The sequence below is a fragment of the Camellia sinensis genome, chromosome 2 (assembly GCF_055761805.1).
Source record: "Camellia sinensis isolate YWXY chromosome 2, ASM5576180v1, whole genome shotgun sequence".
Lineage (NCBI taxonomy): Eukaryota > Viridiplantae > Streptophyta > Magnoliopsida > Ericales > Theaceae > Camellia > Camellia sinensis.
The window spans coordinates 140,445,075-140,464,720 of NC_138962.1; the positions used below are offsets into that span (position 1 = coordinate 140,445,075).

Sequence of the window (19,646 nt, forward strand, 5' to 3'; positions counted from 1 at the left end):
TTTCAACATATGTTAACCCCAAACTTATGATCACAACCTTTTTCAAGAAACCATTTGAAAACCTCACTTTTACATTTTGATTTCAAACCCTAGGTTTTTGCCAAAAGCCCCCAAACCATTATAATATTTGAAATATCAAATACCAAATGCAAAACCCATACTAGAGTGTGGAGAATCCCTACCTCGAAGCTAGAAGACCAAGGAGAGAAAGGAGAAGCCTCAAAGAAGCCGAAATCCACTTTTGTTCAAATGAAAAGAGAGTCTACAAAGTGTTCTACCTTTTTAACAAAGAGAGTAGGGTGAAGAAATCACTAGATCTTGGTGTTTTTGTAGAGAGAAGGTAAGTTTTAGAGAGAGTCTGTCTAAATCTAGGGTTATTTTTGGAATGTTTAGAGAGAAAGTGAAATGAAAAAGTGACCCAAAAAGGTGGTTCTGCGATCTGATATATGCATAGTTTGCTCGAGCGGAAGATGTGTCGCTCGAGCAACCAAACACAATAAGTTTTACCACTCGAGTGCAAGAAGCTTAGCTCGAGTGCAGAATACAAACTCCCAGAAGTTTTACAGACAGAAGATAGTCGCTCGAGCGCAATAAACTTCGCTTGAGTGAAGAATACAAACTCTCAGTATTTTTACAGACATGCAAAAGTACTGGAGGTTCACAAAGACCGCTCGAGCGTAGGAAGTGTCGCACGAGTGAAGAAACAAAAATCTGGGCAACAAAAGTTTGAAAAACAAGCTGCCAACCTGTTCCAAACACAATCAACACATTCCAAAGCCAAACTCAAAGAGATATAAGGGGAAACAAGGCATGGATAACTATATATAACAATGAAACCTGGATCCAAACATTAATTGGGTTAGGTTCAAACCAAAATCGCTATATAGAGTTTTCATATTGGATATGGAAGGATTACATTACGAATCATCTTATAGTACAAAAGTAACAATTTCACAGAACAAAAAAGAAGGTAATACAATTAATTTAAGTAGGTTGAGACACTATAGCACTTTAAAAATAGTCCAAAAATCCCAATAAGCAAACATACAAACATAAAGCACAATTGGCATAAAGAACATTATTTGAGGGGAAAAAAAAAAATTAATAGGAGCAGTACGGCGAAGTAAAAAATAATATCAGAATGTCCTTTAGAGTCATTTTTACTCCATTCCATCCCAAGAAGCAAACAAAGAGTGAATAATTATTTCTTGGACTATAATACAACAACAACAACAGTAACAGTAGAATAATAAAGCACCTCAACTTCAGCAAGCCAAGCTGCTGCAGCCATAAACCAAATCGAAGACAGAGTTGCTGTCATGACCCAAACTCGCCCCTATAAGTTTAGCATCATGACTGGCCAGTAATATTAGATTGCCTATGACCTCGATTAACAAAATCACTCTTGAGTATAAATTACGAGGCTTAGCGGAAGCAATATAAGGTTTGAAAATAATCCATCGAGCTGTGCTTATATAAAAAAAGACCTCATATTATAGTGGAGCAACCAGTTTATATACATACATCACAAAGGTCCTAAACATCTAATTCATACATTAAAACTCCACAATTCAAGATTAAACAAAAACCCCATATACAAGTACCAAAACAAAATTTCAAAAAAAACAAAAAAGTGTTTTGACTTTGCTTGACTCCGTTCGAGCCCAAGCTTGCTCCTCGGAAGCTCTTCAAAAATGCCAACAATGGGGTAGACTCCGAGGCTTCTCTTCTAACCTTGATGTTCCGTTTGCTCACCTACATATACATATAAATAGTGAGCTAGGGCCTAGTGAGTAATAATAGAATAAAGAGGTTATATGAATGAAGTTCGATAACAATTCTAATATCCATTTGCAATTTTATCCAAATCTCGATATCAATAACTATTTCATTCCATTTGTGTGGCACATCCAATAGAGTAACAATGCATCAATGGAAATGGGACAATAAGGGTCAATCAATAAGACCACAATGGGTCAATTAATATTCCATATTCAATGTGACCACGTGGGTCTAACATCAGAGATCTCTGTGTTTCAATTATTCTAATGGGCCACAATATTGTTTTCCCCAGGCGAGGGCCAATGGGCCATGGTATTATATCCCCCAGGTGAGGGCCTATTAAAGAATGGGCCTTGATATTGTTTCCCCAGGCAAGGGCCTCACTATTGGATGCCACGAATACAATTCAAAAGAGAATCTTCATTCATTCATAGGAAAATAACGTTTCAATAAATCATTCCATCAATCAGATATTGATTTCCAGAACAATAATAGTTTTGAAAATAAATATAACTTGAACATATCCTTATAAAGTTACTACTCATAGTGGGTTCTACCGATGCTAGGCCTCAAACGCCCACCTAAACAAAACACATAACAAATACACAATTGAAGCACCATTCAAAAACCGTTTCACTTTAATTTAACTCTTCTTACGTGTTTCTAACTCATTCCATGACTATATGAGTCTAATTGGTGCCTAAGAGTACTTGAAATGATATGAGGATGCAAGTATGCACTTAAAAGAGTTAATCAAAATTTGTTGAAAATAGGGTCTTCGCTTGAGCGCAACTTTGGTCGCTCGAGCGGTCTACAAAACTCTGCAAAACTTTTGGGAACTTGATTTTTACGCTCAAACGACACTTTTCGCTCGAGCGAACTGGTCGAATTCTGGAATTTCCAAAATTTTGTTTAAAGCTCAAAACATGCATTCAAAGGTTCAAAACTGGTATATTTGGGACAAAAACATGGGAGAACATTATAGAACATGAAAACATAGTTAATTTGAAACCAATTGTTCAAAATCATGCTCCCAATTTCCAAATTCAAACTTAAACCATGATGGTGAAACCATGCATGGCATGAATTGCACTCTTTTCTTTTCAAAACTTCCATGCATGAGATGAGAAGTGTTAGAGCTAAGAAATATCTTCAAAAATGTCAAATATAGTTTCATGCAATCGGAAAATTCCATGAAATTCAAACTCAAATTGGTGATTCATGCATATGTATATGATTAACTCAATTCTTCCAAATTCAAGGTAATTCATGCCTCTATTGTACAATTACATGCAAATGAACTCAAGAACTAGATGAGTTAAACTTCTACATGTTTTATTTACAAGGATTAAGGTTGAAGATCATTCCTAAGGCTGGAATTCAAGTGTACTCTAGTTCAATTCTTCAAATTTCCTTCAATTCCTTTACAATTCTCTTCTCTCTCTCTCTCTCTCTCTCTCTAGAGTTGCTTTTCACTCTCTATGCTTGTTGATTGCCAAGTCTCTCTCAAATTTCAACTCATGTGACGTATAATGTGAGTTCAAAGCATGATTAAGGCCTTATATAAGCTAGCTTAAGACTAATTAATCCCACTTAATTTTAATGAATCCTAATTAATTTATCTAATTATTTTAATCCGAATCAAATTTCAATTAAAGTTGCCATAAAAATCTAAATATTCTAATTAGCCTATTGGGCTAGTCAATTTTGGTTTCTAAAGCCGTTTGGGCTGACAATTTCTAATTCTAAGTCGATAAGTAAACATATTTTCCATGTATCGATAGATAATCACAAAATTAAGCATATAATCACACAATTAAACACACAATCATGCAATTAAGCTTATTAAAATAATGTAATATAATATTACGGAGGTCAGAGTCGTCACGGCTGCAGCCTCAGAAGGCGAAGGCCCAGCTGTATTAGATCTATGCTGCAGCCGATCAATGTTCAGCCACCGTCACAAGCCAGGCTGCAGCCTAGACCAGCCAAGCCGTAGCACATGCCTTAATCCAGAATAAAGCAACAGCTAAAGCTGCAGCACTTCAGCCTCAATTTAACACGCGTGGAACTCAAAATACATTGTAATAGAATTAGTTTGAGTTGTTAGTCTATTAGGAGCTGACCATAGTTTAGTTAAGTAGTTGTAACTTTGGTTAGGCAGTTGTGGTTAGGTTAAGTAATAGATTGTATATAATAAATGTAATCCTTGGTTTCGTACATCAATTCATGGAATAAAATATAATCTTCTTCAGATTTTCTTTAAAATATTGTTTTGGAGTTAAGTGAAGCATCAATTTTTAATTGAATCTAAAGCATGAGTTTTCCTTGTATCAACTACTAAAAATTCTTAGCAAAGACTATAATGACAACAAGTAATTATTTTACATGAACATAATCATCATCTTATGAACCCACATCATCACCAGCATCATCAAACAATAAAATGGGCATTGAAAAAGAAGAAAGATTACCTTGTTTTGCAAAAACTCCAAAACCCCAAATCAATGGGAGAGAAGAATGAGATCTGAAATGGGCAAAACAAAACATTTAATTAGAAATTAAAAAAAAAGTGAGTTTTAAAATAAAATAAAATATCTATGAAAACAGTTTTTTTTATCAGCAAAGAAGTCTTCATTAAAATAAGAAGATAAAGATACAAGGTGATGAATGTGAGCACTAGCACCCACACACCACAAGAAAAAAACAGAAAAAGGATACGAAAAGTAGCTAAGGAGATCTTAGCTACCAAACACTCCGCACACCACAAGACTCTACAAGCATAGAATACAACCTTCCTATAATAGATCCACCTCCCTAGCAACTCTCCACTACCACAGGAAAAAAAGAATAAAAAAATAGCCCACTAACCATTGTTCCCCATAACATGAAAACAATTTCCAACAACATTCTAACAGACACCCAATTTAATAGACACCCAACAACATTCTAAGAACAACAGGGAGCAGAGAACATTCTACAAGCAGTTGGAGGGGACAAAAGTGGGGGGGAAAAATAATATTAATCACTCTGAAATAATTCCGATGATGAAAAAAGCACAGCAGAAACAATTCGCCTCAAAATCGTGTGAGTTCCACCATGAGGAATACCTTTTAACTTGAATCTCAACCCACTTTCATTTGTCAACTTTAGAACAAAATACAAAAGAAAAAAAAACTATAAAAGCAAAAGTGAAGGGGACAAAACTGGAGGGAAAAAAAATCTTCATTGTTTTCACAAAATCTGTAGTCGACTCTTCAATTCACACAACAGATCAACTTTGGATTCAAAAATAAATGTCAAATCTTAAAATAAAAATCAGCCACTATAAATGTGGTAGCCCATATGCCCAAAGAAGCTCTCTCAAATACTCGTTAGGAATTAAAAAAAAAATGCAACAATTGAATATGTCAACCAAATTAAACAAGTCAAATTACTACAAAAACAACTTCCTGGGGACTTACAGGTGCACAAGCAGACACTAAAGCCAAGGAATACAGGACATCATATACCTGTTCCTAAAAAATAGCGATTGTTCAATCTCAATGGCAAATAGATTTTCAACAACAATTTCAACTACTACCAAATAGCCACATCATCACCAAGCAAATATTTTATATGAACCTCATCAAACAATAAAATAATAAAATGGGCATTGAAAAACAATAAAATAATAAAACCAGCTACAATTCTCATGAAGCACATCATCAAACAATAAAATAATAAAATGGGCATTGAAAGGGAAGAAAGATTACATTGTTTTGCAAAAACCCGAAAACCCCAAATCAATAAGAAAACAGAATGAGATATGAAATTGGCAAAAGCACATTTAGAAATAAAAAGTGGGCTTTAAAATAAAATAAAATAATTATAAAAATAGTTTCCAATTGCCAAGGGAAAAAAAAGTATCCCTAATAAAATAATATTTTCAAACAGCAACAAGTAGCAAATACATGGCTAAGAAACCGAACAACTCTGATTCGTGTAGAAAACCAATAAAAAGTGCGTTAAAAAACCAATAAGAAGCTAAGATTATTGGGGAAAAAACAATGGAGTGAAGCCATGAGTCAAATACGAGTTGGGAATTTTGGGGTTTTTTGCAGTTAAGCCACAAGAGTTCGCTGCCTATGTCGAGGACTGATAGAGAGAAGTGAGAGTGACATTGTGGTGGAAAGGAAGCTTGTTTGGAAGCCAAGAAAATGACCCAGATGTCGAGAAAATGACAGTGAGGAGCTTTCATGGCTTCATGGCTTCAAATGGAACACCTTGAGGAAGCAACCAAACTCAGATACACAACTAAGAAGAGAAGAGAAGAACGAGACAACGATAGATACCTTTGATTTCAGAGACACAACCGAAGAGAAGAGTTGAGATGAGCGTAGTAACCCTTAGCAATTGATTCGGCCTTCATCATTAGAGAGAGAGAGAGAGAGAGATTGAAACCCTTGCTATGTTTCCTTTCTGATTAGACGAACTAGAAGGCAAAATGTTATTTTGGAAAAAAAAAATTCTGATATATATATATATATATATTTTGGTGATTGGAGCCATAAATTTTATTTTGGCGCTTATTTTTTTCAGTCATACTATTCACAACATAAATTGTGCGCCGTAAAAAGTATAATATTTTTAATGGCTAGTGTTTTGTGCACTGTGAAAAGTGCAATACTTTTAACAGCTGGCATATGTGTTCGTGTATAGTTGATATTTTAACAACATGCCAAATGCATGTCGTAGAAAGTTTTATTATTTACGACTAACATTGCAAGCCATAAAAAAATCATCGTTATTAGCATTCAAGGCCTACGTAATAGACACAACATGGTTGGAAAATTATTTATGACATGCAAAAAAAGCAAGTCGTAAAAGTGAGAAACTGTGGCTTACATTTATTGTATGTCGTTGATGTGGTGCAGTAAGAAATCAATTTTGTTGTAGTGGAAGAGTTCCGCTCGTGCGGTAAATTTGAGGGCACATGCGTTTATTTCAGTAGCAAAAATTGGTTTTTGGAGGGGTTGGCTGCATGTGCGAAAAATCCAGGGCATGTCTAGGAATGGTTGTTCTTGTGTTGTACGAAATTCTTCCTTTGTTCTTGCTTTCCTCCTCTCATTTTTATGACTTGGGACTTTGAAAACTTGATACAAAACACGCCAAATATATGAAAAAAAACATGAAAAGATATTTATTTCCAAATCAATAACTTCAAAACATGCTACAAAGGTCCAATTATGAATTTATTTCAAGAACTCTCATGAATTCTATTTCTTATTCAAACCCTTATTATTCATTCTTTCAAAACATGAAATTAAGTTTACAAAACTCTTGAAAATCCTATGAAAGTGCAACATCCCCGACCTATGATCACTTGTTAAACCATGATTACAAATACCTAATAAGTAATTAAGGTGAAATTTTGCATTAATTGCATGTGTTATATGCTATATGAGATTCCATCTATTTTGCGTAGGAATATTTGTTTGTGTTTTTGTTGTGTTTTGCGAATTGAAGGCCTTATCAGCATCTAATCAAGAAATTGACTTGGTTTATATGTTATTTAGAATTTTTAGAATTTTATGGTAGGTTGAATTGAAATTCGAATTGGAACGAATTAATTAGAATTAATTAATAACCCTTTGATTAGCTTAAGCCAAGCTTAATTGAGTCCCATTAACCAAGCCTATATAAGGCACAATAACCTCTAAAACATACTTTACACTCTCATTCTTTCACCTTTAAGGAAACAAACGTAGAGAGAGAGGGAGAGAAGAGAAGATTGAGTTCAATTAGGAGAATTGCTAGAGACTTGGAAGATTTGACTTGGAAACTTAATCAATTAGCCAAGTAGAGTTCAATTAAGCATCTAAGGTGAGAATTCAAGCCTCTAGTCTTGTAATTAAGTTGGTCAGTGGATGCATTCAAAGAAATTAGGCCATGAGATGCATGAATTGGACTAAGGAAGTAGGAAAGAAGAGCATCCCATGCATGCATGTATATTTCATGGGGTTTTGAAGTTGTTTTCAAGGATTTTCTCTCATGCATGTGGTAATTCTAGCATGGTTTTACTAATTCATAACATTTCTCACCATTAGACCTCATTTGATCATAGTTTGGAACCTTTGAACCCAAGTCAATACATGCATGATATGTATACATCTAATTCAAGTTTGTTTTTGAACAATTCACTTGCTTTTGGGCCTTGATTTTGAGTAATGATCTTTAATTCATGATGTTTTGCAAGTTTACAAGTGATTTCTTGAGTTTAAGCCCAAAAGTATGAGTTTGGATGTGTTAAATTCGAGTTTTGAGCTTGGGAGTGCAATTTGGAAATTCTAGAAATCTACCTCTCCACTCGAGTGACATAACCTATGCTCGAGCGACCACCTTTTGTTTTGCACTTCTCCTCGAGCAACCAAAAGTTAGCTCGAGTGTAAAATGCATGCTTCCAGAAGTTTACATATTTTGCACCTCGCTCAAGCGCTCGAGCAAAGACATCAGTCACACCCTCAAGTGACCATCGAGCATGCGTCGAGCGAAAAAATCAAGCAAACAGTACTTTTTTAGAGTTTACAGACCGCTCGAGTGAAGGAATCTACGCTCGAGCTACTGTAGATGTCCTCGAACGTCCCAGGAGGGAAATCCCGTTATGTTCATTTGGGGCTCACTGCAGTTCAGACTCGAATGTGTCACGGTCCTGTATCTAATCTCGCAGAGTGCAATGCAAGACCGATGAATCATCAAAGAGTCCAAATCCGGCAAATCGTTCTTGAAAACAGATTTTTTGAAAGAAGTGCCAAACATGGACTGCTTTGCCAGATACAGAGTCGCCACCTAAATATTTTATTTTGGAGAATTTAGGAAACCCTGACTCGTTTGCCTAAGGCCACGTGTCCGTCATCACCAAAGTTGCCTCGGCTCAGGAACTTGGGTACGATTGGGGAAGGTCACTTCGTGAGCACCCCCACTTGCCCGATCAAAAATCGGCCTCTACTAACCATGATATCGAGTTTTAAAAACATTATGCATTCTTATTCCGATTATTAGCCTAGATTTACTACGTGATACGCACTGCATACAAGTATAGACTGGATCGCTTGAATTGGAACAACACATCTCATGTTTGTTTATTTTGAAAATGGTTTGATGGTGCTACCCGCAAGTAGGCTAAGACGTGGATTTGCCACCCTCGGGTGGGCTTAGAAAACGTGATGGTTTGCCACTCTCAAGTGGGCTTAAAACTCACAGTCAATGCATTATTCCAATTCAGATAATCCAACCTTTACCCACAGGCATTCAGGCAGGTATATCACATAAGCACATAGCCTCATGGTAAGCATGCTATTATGGCAGTCACTCACGCACATGCAAGGATGCTAAAGCATAAACACTTACCGAGTACTCCAAACCAAAACAGAAGCTATGTTAGAAATCTATGCATGATCCTAACTATGCTGAAATGCCTAATGCAACACATGCAGGAATGCAACTATAATAGGCTCGGCTATTTCTAAAGATGGCATGTGAAATGCTACAACTAACAAGTATTCAACTCGGAATTTGAAATACAATGTAGTTAGTATGATGCGCCGAGCCCGGTGCATGCAAGACAGATGAATGAATGCAAAAATGCTATCATATGTATGCTAATTAAAACATGCCCTAAACTAACCATCATAAGCTGGTAAATAAAAGGGAGAAAGACGTGGGGTTGGAAGACATACATCACACACATGCACACTTATTACAATTGTGCCCTCGCTCGGAGGGTCCGAATAAATAATACAGTCCGAATAAATAATAAACTACTCAAGCTAATTAAATATTACAAAACCCTAATTAATTAACAAATTAACTAGGAAAGCGAATAAACTAGCATGCATGCTATAAAATGGGCTACCTCAGCTCTTGTTCCGAATGACGAAAGATGCATGCATACTCGGGTCGCCTTGTCGGGAAATTCCATCGCGATGCCTCGCCTCGCCTTTGTTTGCAATTAATCTCAGAAACTTGCACAAAGCTCTAGAAGGCTGAAACTCCACCTTGGGAAGGTCACCGACCAGTTATTAGCATGGGAGACCACCTGCCGAGAAGTCGAATTGCACGACTCGATATGAAATGAATGCACATATAAGCAAGTAAAGCCAACAACTCTATCATGGACAGTCAAGAGTGTCGGCGACCGAGAATCGAGGCACGTTTCGTCACTTGGAGTATGAAACGTCCCTCATTTCCTGTGTTCGGACTAAACCCTACTCTAAAAACAAAGCAATGAGATGGCATACACAATGCGACTAACATGCAACCTAGCATACGCAATGCTATAGGCTAAAATGGCATACACAATGCACGTGACATAACATGGCATACACAATGCACTTACAAAGACTATCATGTGCACATGAACTAAATGGCATATACAAATGCAAGATGGACTTACACCAATATGAGTGGACCTCAGCCACACTCACATCAGTGGCCATATGATGGAAATGAGACAACCAAAATACATGCAAACATGCACGGATGCAAAGGACCGATCCTAAGGCACAACATGCAGCTCTAACTAAGCATGGCAAAGGATGAAGTATGGCATGCAAACACACATTTTCCAGCTCTGAAACATAATGTACAATGGTCCCGAATCATGAAAATATGTCACACAATGCATGCAAGATGGCTCGAATATCGAAACTAGTGAAACGGGTTACACTAGAGGTATACAAAGCAATGTACTAATGGAAAAACCAACCCCAAACAGACCCTAGGTAGGTCTGAAACAGTGGGGAAATGGCCTAAAATGATGGCTCGGAATGCAAAGAAATGGAGCTCATTCAATGGTCCGGAAACAAGGCATTCGTGGACAACTCTCAAGCACACTTAAGGAGTAGAAAACATGGCAATATGGTATTCATACAAGCTCTTAAATATGATGTATAATGGACCCAAAACATGAACACACCTCAGTATATGCATGGAATGAGCCTCAAAACTCAAAGTTAAGCATGGGTATTGAACTACAAGCATGAAAAACAAACATCATTCGACCATGAGACCCAAAAACAGAGCTAAGGCAGTACAAAATATGCATAACATCAGTTTAAGGCATGACCAAAAAGAGCTAAAATCAAGGGTCAACAAAGCATGCAAAGAAAGCTAGTGAACCATGAGTTGTACTACAACTATATGAAGCATATGAGAGCTCACCGAACCAGCCAAAAAAAGAAGTATTCCATGCCAAAATATGCCCAAAAAACCCACTGAAACTCAGTTAATGCATGCAAGAATGATAGGCTCCTTTGGAAGGCCATGCAAGGGGTTATTCTTCACATGTATGATGGACATGCAAAATGGAAAAACCACCTATGGATAGAGGTTATGAGGGCCCTAAAACCCACCAAAAAGGCCCTGAAAAGAGTGTGGGAAGCATGCAAACAAAAGCCCCTTTGAAAGGCCTTGAATAGGATTGCTCTACACATGCATAATAGACACTTTATATGGAAAAATGGGCTCTAGACAGAGCCTATGCAGACCTTAAAACTCACCAAATAGGGCCTAAAATATGGCTTTGAAACATGCAAGTGGGAGTCCCTTTGGAAGGCCAACAAAGCTAGTAAACAAATCAAGGGGTGAGAGGGTCACCCCTCTCTGATTTTAGGGCTCAAAAACACATGTTAGCCACTGAAAATCCACTAGATTTCAGTGGCTAAAAGGCCAAACCAAGGCCAACACAAATGCTCTAATGCATAGCCCTAATCATGAGGAAATGAAGCATGCAAAGGGGAATATGACCCCAAACAGAAAAATGACCTTGAACGAACTTGAAGAGAAGTTCAAAACAAGACTTTTTTCAGTTTATATCGAAGTCCAAAAATGCTTGCAAATAGAGCTAAACTATGGAGCAAAACAATGTCAAAATGAAGGAAATAGAGACTTACCCTTGTAGCACAGCAATGCAGCAAGCCCTGGACCAAGAAAGTGAGCCCTCAACCTCTGAAAAATAGTAGTGGAGGTGTTGTGCTTGGATGTGTAGTGCAATGGGTGCAAGAACAATGGAGTTTGGAGCTTGGGATGTAGAGGTGTGAGAAGTGCATCTATCTTGAGACCAAACTGTTCAACCTTTAGAATGGAAGAGGAGAGTTTATTTTATAGAGGAAGAGGTCCAAGGCTTCTTGGAGAAGCCTCAAGCAAAGGGACCAAGCTTCTAAAAGAAGCTAAACCAAAAAGGGTCAAGCTTGTTGAGGAAGCTAGACCAAAGGGGTCAAGCTTCCTCAAGAAGCTTGACAAAAGGTCAAGCTTCTCTTAGAAGCTAAGAAAAAAGGGCCAAAGCTTCCTTAAGAAGACAAACAATTGGATTAAATCTCGGAGGATGGGGCAAATGACTCCCAGCTGGCACAGCTGTATTGCACTCAAAAGGACAAAAAAGGAGAAGGCTGGCCGACCAGTTCAAGTGGTCGGCCGACCACTTGCCCTGGTCGGCCGACCAGGGGTCAAAAGGTTTAAGAAGAAAGGGTGGTCGGCCTACCCATATTGGTGGTCTCCCAGGTGAATGCAACACAGTGGTGGTATAGGAGACCAGAAATTGTGGCCCAAAAGTGAGGGAGACTAAAGGGTCAAAAGGGTCAAGCACCAAAGGTGGTCGGCCATACCAAATAGGTGGCCTCCCAGATGAATGCAACACAATGGTGGTATGGGAGACCAAAAATTATGGCCTAAAAGTGAGGGAGACCAGTTTTGCCGACAAGAAAACTGGCTAGAGGAGAGAGAAAAGTGGTCTCTAAGGAGAAAACTGGTTTCCAAGGAGAAAAGGTGGTCTCCCACCCTTGTACCACCTTCCTAACAATGAAAATAGGGTCCATGCCAAAAATGAATCCTAACCGATGCAAAACGAGGGTTCGGGGGCCAAAACGCACAGCCGGGTCCCTGAAAACTGACTATTAAGCACCAGAAGTGGCGTGCGACCACGAAGGTGGTCTCCCGGGCCACAGTGTCCCTCTAGGGAGAGGAAACAAGGTGTGTGCCAAAAACCGAAACAAACGGAGGTAGTTAAGCGGTCCCGAACCGAGGCGCGCGGCCGACGGCTCTGAAAACCGGAAACTAGTCTCCAAAAGGGAAAAGTGGTCTACGACCACGAAATGTAGCCTATGGCCACTAAGAGATGGTCTACGAGACCTCCCCCTCCCTTTGGGAAGAGAAAAACAGAGAAGACAGGACCTGGTTCGCAAACCGAGGCAAAACACGAAAGAGCCCTGAAGTTTGGAGGCAAGGCTCTCAACCGAGACTTCGCAACCTCAGAACGAGCGCAATATGCGTCATCACCGAGCGCTCAATCGGTGACGTCTGAGTCTTAAGGTCGGTCAAAAATGAGGTGTCTACAGTTGCCCCTCTTTGACAGAACTCGAAAGTCATACGTGATGGAAGTGAATGTCAAAGCCCAGAGACGATCCATTTTTGACAAGGCCGAAGACTTAGACAAACAGGCAAGATAATCAAAGAGATGTGCCCGCAGGCAAGGGCAAAAAAAATGCAAAAGACATGCACAAAGCCGGACATAACTTATGATCATGCAAAGAGAGCTGTAATAAAGCAAGTCATGCAACAGTTTTAAGCAAGCATATACAAATCTAACTACATTTCATGCAGAAAGGATGTAAAAGTATTATTCAATTCTCACTACGTTTCACTCGGAGAATACAATACCTGTCCGGTTCGTTTGGTCGCGCCAGCCTTAAATGAACCGTACATACAATATCGTGCCTCATGTTGGTGTGGGAATCTTCCTCTTCTGCTTGGTTGAACCGTAGGTACTACTTTTCTTCTTGACTATGGTCGCAGCTTTTCCTATTCTCCAACAGGGTGACATACTAGGTTGGTTCAGTATCCAGAATTGAGGCGCATATACATGCTATCTCAATCTATGGGGCTGCCATACAAATTTCAAGCCGGGATACACCCCTGGGTATTTAAACCAGACTTTAGTCTCGGAATCCCAAACCTTTGCATTCTAGGCATCGGCCATTCGAACTCTAGTTTCCACCCTCTCAGTTGATCTCCTAAGAACTCACCGCAAACACAGGCAGGTGGCTATACCAGACCACCGGAAGTCGTTCGGGCACGACAAACACCAAAGGAATTGCACCTTTAGAGGATTTAAGGTCTCCTAGACCGGAGAGTGCACAAGACAGTGCGAATGAGCGAATGCACAAAACAGTGCTAAACAGATGCACAAAATAGCGCGATGCTAAAGGTGTACAAAACAGTACGAGCAGGGTGAATGCACAAAACAGTGCGATGTAGATAAGGTGCGCAAGATAGCGCGATGGAATGCACTAACAAGTGCAGGTAAGGTGCGTAAGACAGCGCGATGCAATGCACTAACAAGTGCAAGTAAGGTACACAAGATAGCACGATAAAATGCATGTACAATGCAAGTAAGGTGCACAAAATAGTGCGATGCGCCAAATAGCGTGAATGAAATGTAATGCACTAACAAGTGTGGAGAGGTGCACAAAATAGCGCGATGTGATATGTAAAGCACAAGACAGTGCGATTGAGGTGCGCAAAATAGCGCGAATGAATGTAATGCACAGGCTAGTGCGATGCGCAAAATAGCGCGAATGATAAACTGCACAAAACAGTGCGATTGCGATGCGCAAAATAGCGCAAATGATAAACTGCACAAAACAGTGCGATGCGCAAAATAGCATGAATGTAAACTGCACAAAACAGTGCGACTGAGGTGCGCAAAATAGCGCGAATGATAAACTGCACAAAATAGTGCGATACGCTAAACAACGCGATTGATTTGAAATGCACTAAACAGTGCGATACGCTAAACAGCACGATTGATTTGCAATGCACAAGATAGTGCGAGTGAGATACAACCACAAGAACAACAAGACAGTGTAAGTGAGATACAAAGTGTAAGTGCACAAGACAGTGCGAGTGAGATAAAATGCACAAGAAAGTGCGATAAAATGCATCTTTTATGCAAGTATGGGGGCATTTTCTATGCAAAAGATACGAGCAGTTTCTATGCAAGTATGGAAGCACATTCTATGCAATATTGAAAGCATATTCTATGTATGAGACAAGCAAAGCATATTCTATGCGGAATCGAAAGCAAGCATATTCTATGCATGAATCATAACGATGCGCGGCACGCATGCAACAACAGTGTATATGACAGTTCACATTCTATGCAATAGAGGAGCATCAAATATGTACTCTGGTGCTGCCTCTTAGAGGACTTCGCAACACACTCAACTCAAAAAGGGCACACCCTGTTCATATTGGCGAGAGATAACATCTACATATGAAACCCTCGGGTGCTGCTTGGACTACCATTTTGACTTGAAGCAGGTTTACACTTGGGGTCGAGATACACTCATACTCCAGAGAAACGGCGAGGCCTGAGAAGGTGCACCTGGAATGCAGTCTCGAATTTTGCTAAAGTTGAAACATGCTAAGATGCTCCAAATTTTCTCTCTTTTCTTTTGCTTTGTAGTCTGGAACCTAAATAACTTCTGATAGGTCCTTGTTTTACTATTTTGACATGACCTGGGTTGAACCCTGCGGCTTTATGAAAGAACCAATCCTATTTTGCACAAATGTGGAGAACGACACGGCACTCTGAGCACAAAACGATTTTTGAAATTGAAATGAGAAAAGGGTTCTCAACTGGGTATTAAGCCTACAACTGACCACAGCCAAAACGACTCAACAACGGAAAACAAAGGTAGAGCAACCTAAACATAACTCAACAAAGGAAAAACAAGGTCAAACAACCTAAACACATCTATTGACACTCAAATGACTCAAAACAAGAATCGAGACAAACAAAACACACAAACACAACACTTAGCTGTGTTACAAAGGCAAGAGACCTCTCGGTGCACGAGGAGCCAGTTTCTCCGGGTATTGTTTCCCACCCTTTCTTATTTGTGATTCTCACATCACTCGGCCCTTAGGCTCGGCTTTTCTCACAAAACCCTTTTCCTCACTTTTTCTCTCAGCGCACATCTCTCTATTCTTTAATCTCTCATTTTTTATCCCTCTCCCGGGTGGTTGATGGATAAACAAGAAATTGCGGGCTCCTGCCCCTAGCATTCTGCTAGATTCTTTTTCTTCTATGCACAGCTAGTGAGTTCCTCCCTCAGAGGAGTTACGCTACAACTGGGTGTGTAGCAAATCAGCAGCTGACACCGGTTGATGATGCTCTGCTCAGGAGTTTGGGTGTGATTAGATGTGTTCAAACAAGGAAGTGGAATATCTTAGTCCATTTCATTTCGTGCTTCGCACTTGGCTTGATACCTCATTGCTTGGAGGATGAGAGAGCTTTCGACATTTTGCTGTTAGCTTCAGTTGTGCCCTTTTCTGGTAGGTAGAGTGCCCTTTCTGGCAGGCATGTTAATAATGGGGAAAAGACAGAACACCTAACTCAACTGTGCCCCTAGTTCAACATTTTGACCATTTTTTGTTTTTTTGGTTTTCTACTAAAACAATTTGACCAATATGAGAGTTAGATTAACACACTTGTTCAACTTTTTGATTTTGAAAATCATGCAAGTTAGGTCATGAGCACTAAAAATTTTCCTTTTCTGGGTCCAAGAAAGGGTCCAGTTTTTGAAAAAAGTGGAATAATTTTCGAGAGAATCAGTCAACCTCTGTAAAAATTCTCAAAAACTATTTTTGCAAATGGTCACTGCTCAACCAACACAGAACTTACTCTTGAGGTGCACAACCTCAGATCCGAAGGAAAATTGCCCCTTTCTTGAAGAGAGCTGCATGGCAATGGAGAGTTACCCCCTGTTTGAATGGCACCGCAGCGCATTGAATGGCAACGGAAAGTTGCCCCTTGTTTGAATGGCACCGCAGCGCATTGTAGTCAGTCTTCAGAGTGACGAACACAACCAAATTCTCGGATACAGAGAAGGCGAAGATGATCAAAACCATTACATGGGCACAATCAATTTGAAGTGTTTTACGACTGGACTTCAGAATGAAGTTGCCTACGTATCCCAAAGATGGGAATCAAGCCTTACGTAGTTCGGGGTAGGGTGCATTCGGGTATTAACCTCTCCTTTTGCGCTCTAACTTTTGCCAAGGCCACCCTTCCGGGTTTTCAACCTTGCGAGCTCTGTTCTTTTTTTCTTTTCATTTCTTTTCTTCTTTTTTTCATCTCTTTCTTCTTTTCTTTTTTTTTTTTTTTTTTTTTTTTTTCAGTTTTTGCATTTTCTTCATCATCTTTTCATTTTTTTTTTTGCATTTTTCTCTTTTGTTCTTTTCTTTTCTCTTTTTTTTTTCTCGCTCTAACTTTTGTCTGGGTCGCTCTTTCGGGTTTTCAGCCCAGCGAGCCTCTCAAGGGTAAAAGTGTAGCTTGGTCCGTGTCAAATAGTTCTAAGATCTCGAATCCGTCTAAATCCAGGAGAGTGACTGCTGTTCACTGACGATGCAGGAGTCCATCCCATGGGGGCTGAATTTGCCCCTAGTGTTGTGGATAGGAACTCAGTTGTTCTTCAGCAATACTTTCTTCTTTCTTCCCTTCTGGGATTTGGCATTCTTGCCAGTCTTCATTGATTTGCAAGGTGATCCATCTTCGGCTCTTCGAGCACATCTGACATTTTTTTGCCCCTGGGTCGAGGGCTGCTTTGAATCTAGCCACACAGGCCTCACATTGCGGTTGACCGTTGAACATTCTGAGTTAAGGTTCAAGGTTTGAAAGCAAAGGGGGGTCGAGTCTCGAGGCTGAGAGCGATCCGAGGCTGCACAATCTCAAGAGCGATTCCACACAGGTCTTCGCAGGACTGTGCACAACATTTCTTGAAATTTTTTAAGAAAGCGACTAATCACTCGCGCGGAAGACAATGTAGAACCAATCTGGATCAAGCTAGGATCCTTCTCGGTACTCTCATTAACAAACATGATTTCATTCATTAAGGGCTTAGCATTCCTCTCTGTCTCTCAATTGATCAAATTTTTACAAATTCCGAGGAATTCTTTCCTCTTCGTTTTCCTCACAGTGTTCAAAAGGTTTTGAAAAACTTAGGTCAATGTAATGAGTTCGAGGCATAGAAAAGTAGGTGAAAAGCACTGCCATTTCATTCAGAAATCCTAGTACAACTGGCACAAGGCAGAAACGAGCACAAGAATGTGAAAATCACTACTGTTCATTCAAATCTGTTGGCATTACTAGCTCCAAGGCAGAAACAGACTCAAAAGAAAACGAAAAGACAAACACAAAACAAGCAAGTGATGTCCGAGGTAACACCCCCGAAATCACCCAACTCCAACAAAATAGGATTGACTCGGTAAGACAAGACAGACCCAACTGACTCAGTAAGAAAAGACTAACTCTGTACAAAACAACAAGATTGACCCAATACCCAAGTCAGAAAGTACAAATTAACAACATTCGCAAATGTGCTCAAAACAGTGCATGCCATCCACCATATCTGGAGTAAACTGAGCGCCATCCGTAGGCGGTTCATCCCCCGATCACATGGTCACATTATCCCCCAAGTTCACCGATCCAGTACCGATAGACTTTGCAGGACCTGACGTGAAGATGACCTTTTTATCAATCAGATCTTGTATTTCATGGTGAAGACAAAGACACATGTCAGTGTCATGGCCAGCTTGTTGATGAAAGACACAGTACTTCGCCGGGTTGTGGGAGAGAGGAAGTTTATTCTGTAATGGCCGCGGCTCCAGGGGCTTCAGATGCCCCTTTTCAATTAGGACCCCCAGGGCCGTTGACAGAGACATGTCCAGTGGGGTGAACACCCTCTGGCCCTGAGGTGGGTATTTGGTAGGTTGTGAGTTGGTTGTATTGGATATACCAGCGAAAGGGTCGGTAGGTGCTGACTTTTGATGATCTCTTCCGAGTGTAGGATTGGAGCTAAAAGGGGTGTTTCTGGTACAACATCTCTTGTCTCGGCTTGCCCCTTGATTCAGACTACCCACAACTTGAGTGGCAAAAGTATCATCCATAGTTTTTACAACCACTGCAGGCACTTGCTGTTTGTTTAGTCCTTCGGCCTTCAAAGCCTCAACAGCCCATTGAAGGTGTTCATGGGGACCAATTCCTGTCCCTACCCTATTCTTACCGCTCACCCCTATTTTGCCAAGGGATCGACCTTCTTCAAATGCAGCCCGTCCCAAGATTGGGGAGCCTTTTGTCATGAAATTCCCGGTATGTGATGTGGTCGATGAGGGAGCCAATGTCTCGGAGGCCAGATTTGTCACAGTTCTCTGAAGATCTTCGATCATTCTCTTCAGCTCAGAAGTAGTGGGCTCATGGGTTTGAAATGATTGGGGTCCAGGTGCATCCATCATGCATAAGTCCATGCTTTCTGCAATGAACACCTCAGGCTTGGGTAGATGGGCCAGGGTGATGTATATGCTGGGGTTGAAGGTGGATGGTAGTATATGGATGAGACTGAGGTGGGCAGGAGATGTTTGGTCATTGGGGTTTAAAGGTGGAGCTATCGTCTGGTTGTCGACGAGATTTTGGACTTCATGACGCAGGCGATAGCAACGGTCGGTGCCATGACCGCACTGCTGATGGTACACACAGTACTTTGAGGGGTTATGTCTGGCTGGGAGTGGGTCAGGCAGAGGTTGAGGATCGAGGGGTTTGAGATACCCTCTTTCCATCAAGATTTTTAGTGCGCTAGTTAGGCTCATATAGAGAGGGGTGAAAGTTCTGCCCTGAACTCGGGCTAGGCCGGCGGTTTGTAGGCTTAGTTTGGCAAAAGGGTTGGCTGTGGCAACTGTATTGATTTTAGTGGGTTTGGGAATAGCGCTACTACCAGCATTGGTACTCCCTGAAATCACCCTCCTTGTCGGTTCACTTGTTCTGGGAATGA

The 19,646-nt window shown here is 40.2% G+C and overlaps 1 long non-coding RNA gene across 2 annotated transcripts; it reads right to left on the reverse strand.

Annotated features, from left to right (window-relative positions):
* Window positions 1-1,471: 1,471 nt before the first annotated feature.
* Window positions 1,472-6,257, reverse strand: LOC114313852 (uncharacterized). Of its 2 annotated transcripts, XR_014361654.1 has the most exons (3): window positions 6,117-6,257; window positions 4,257-4,309; window positions 1,472-1,755 (listed from the first exon to the last, which is right to left on the reverse strand). It is a non-coding gene; the product is annotated as an uncharacterized LOC114313852 (long non-coding RNA). The 2 variants fall into 2 exon arrangements; XR_003647307.2 differs by lacking the exon at window positions 6,117-6,257 and having other exon boundaries at window positions 4,257-6,110.
* Window positions 6,258-19,646: the final 13,389 nt, after the last annotated feature.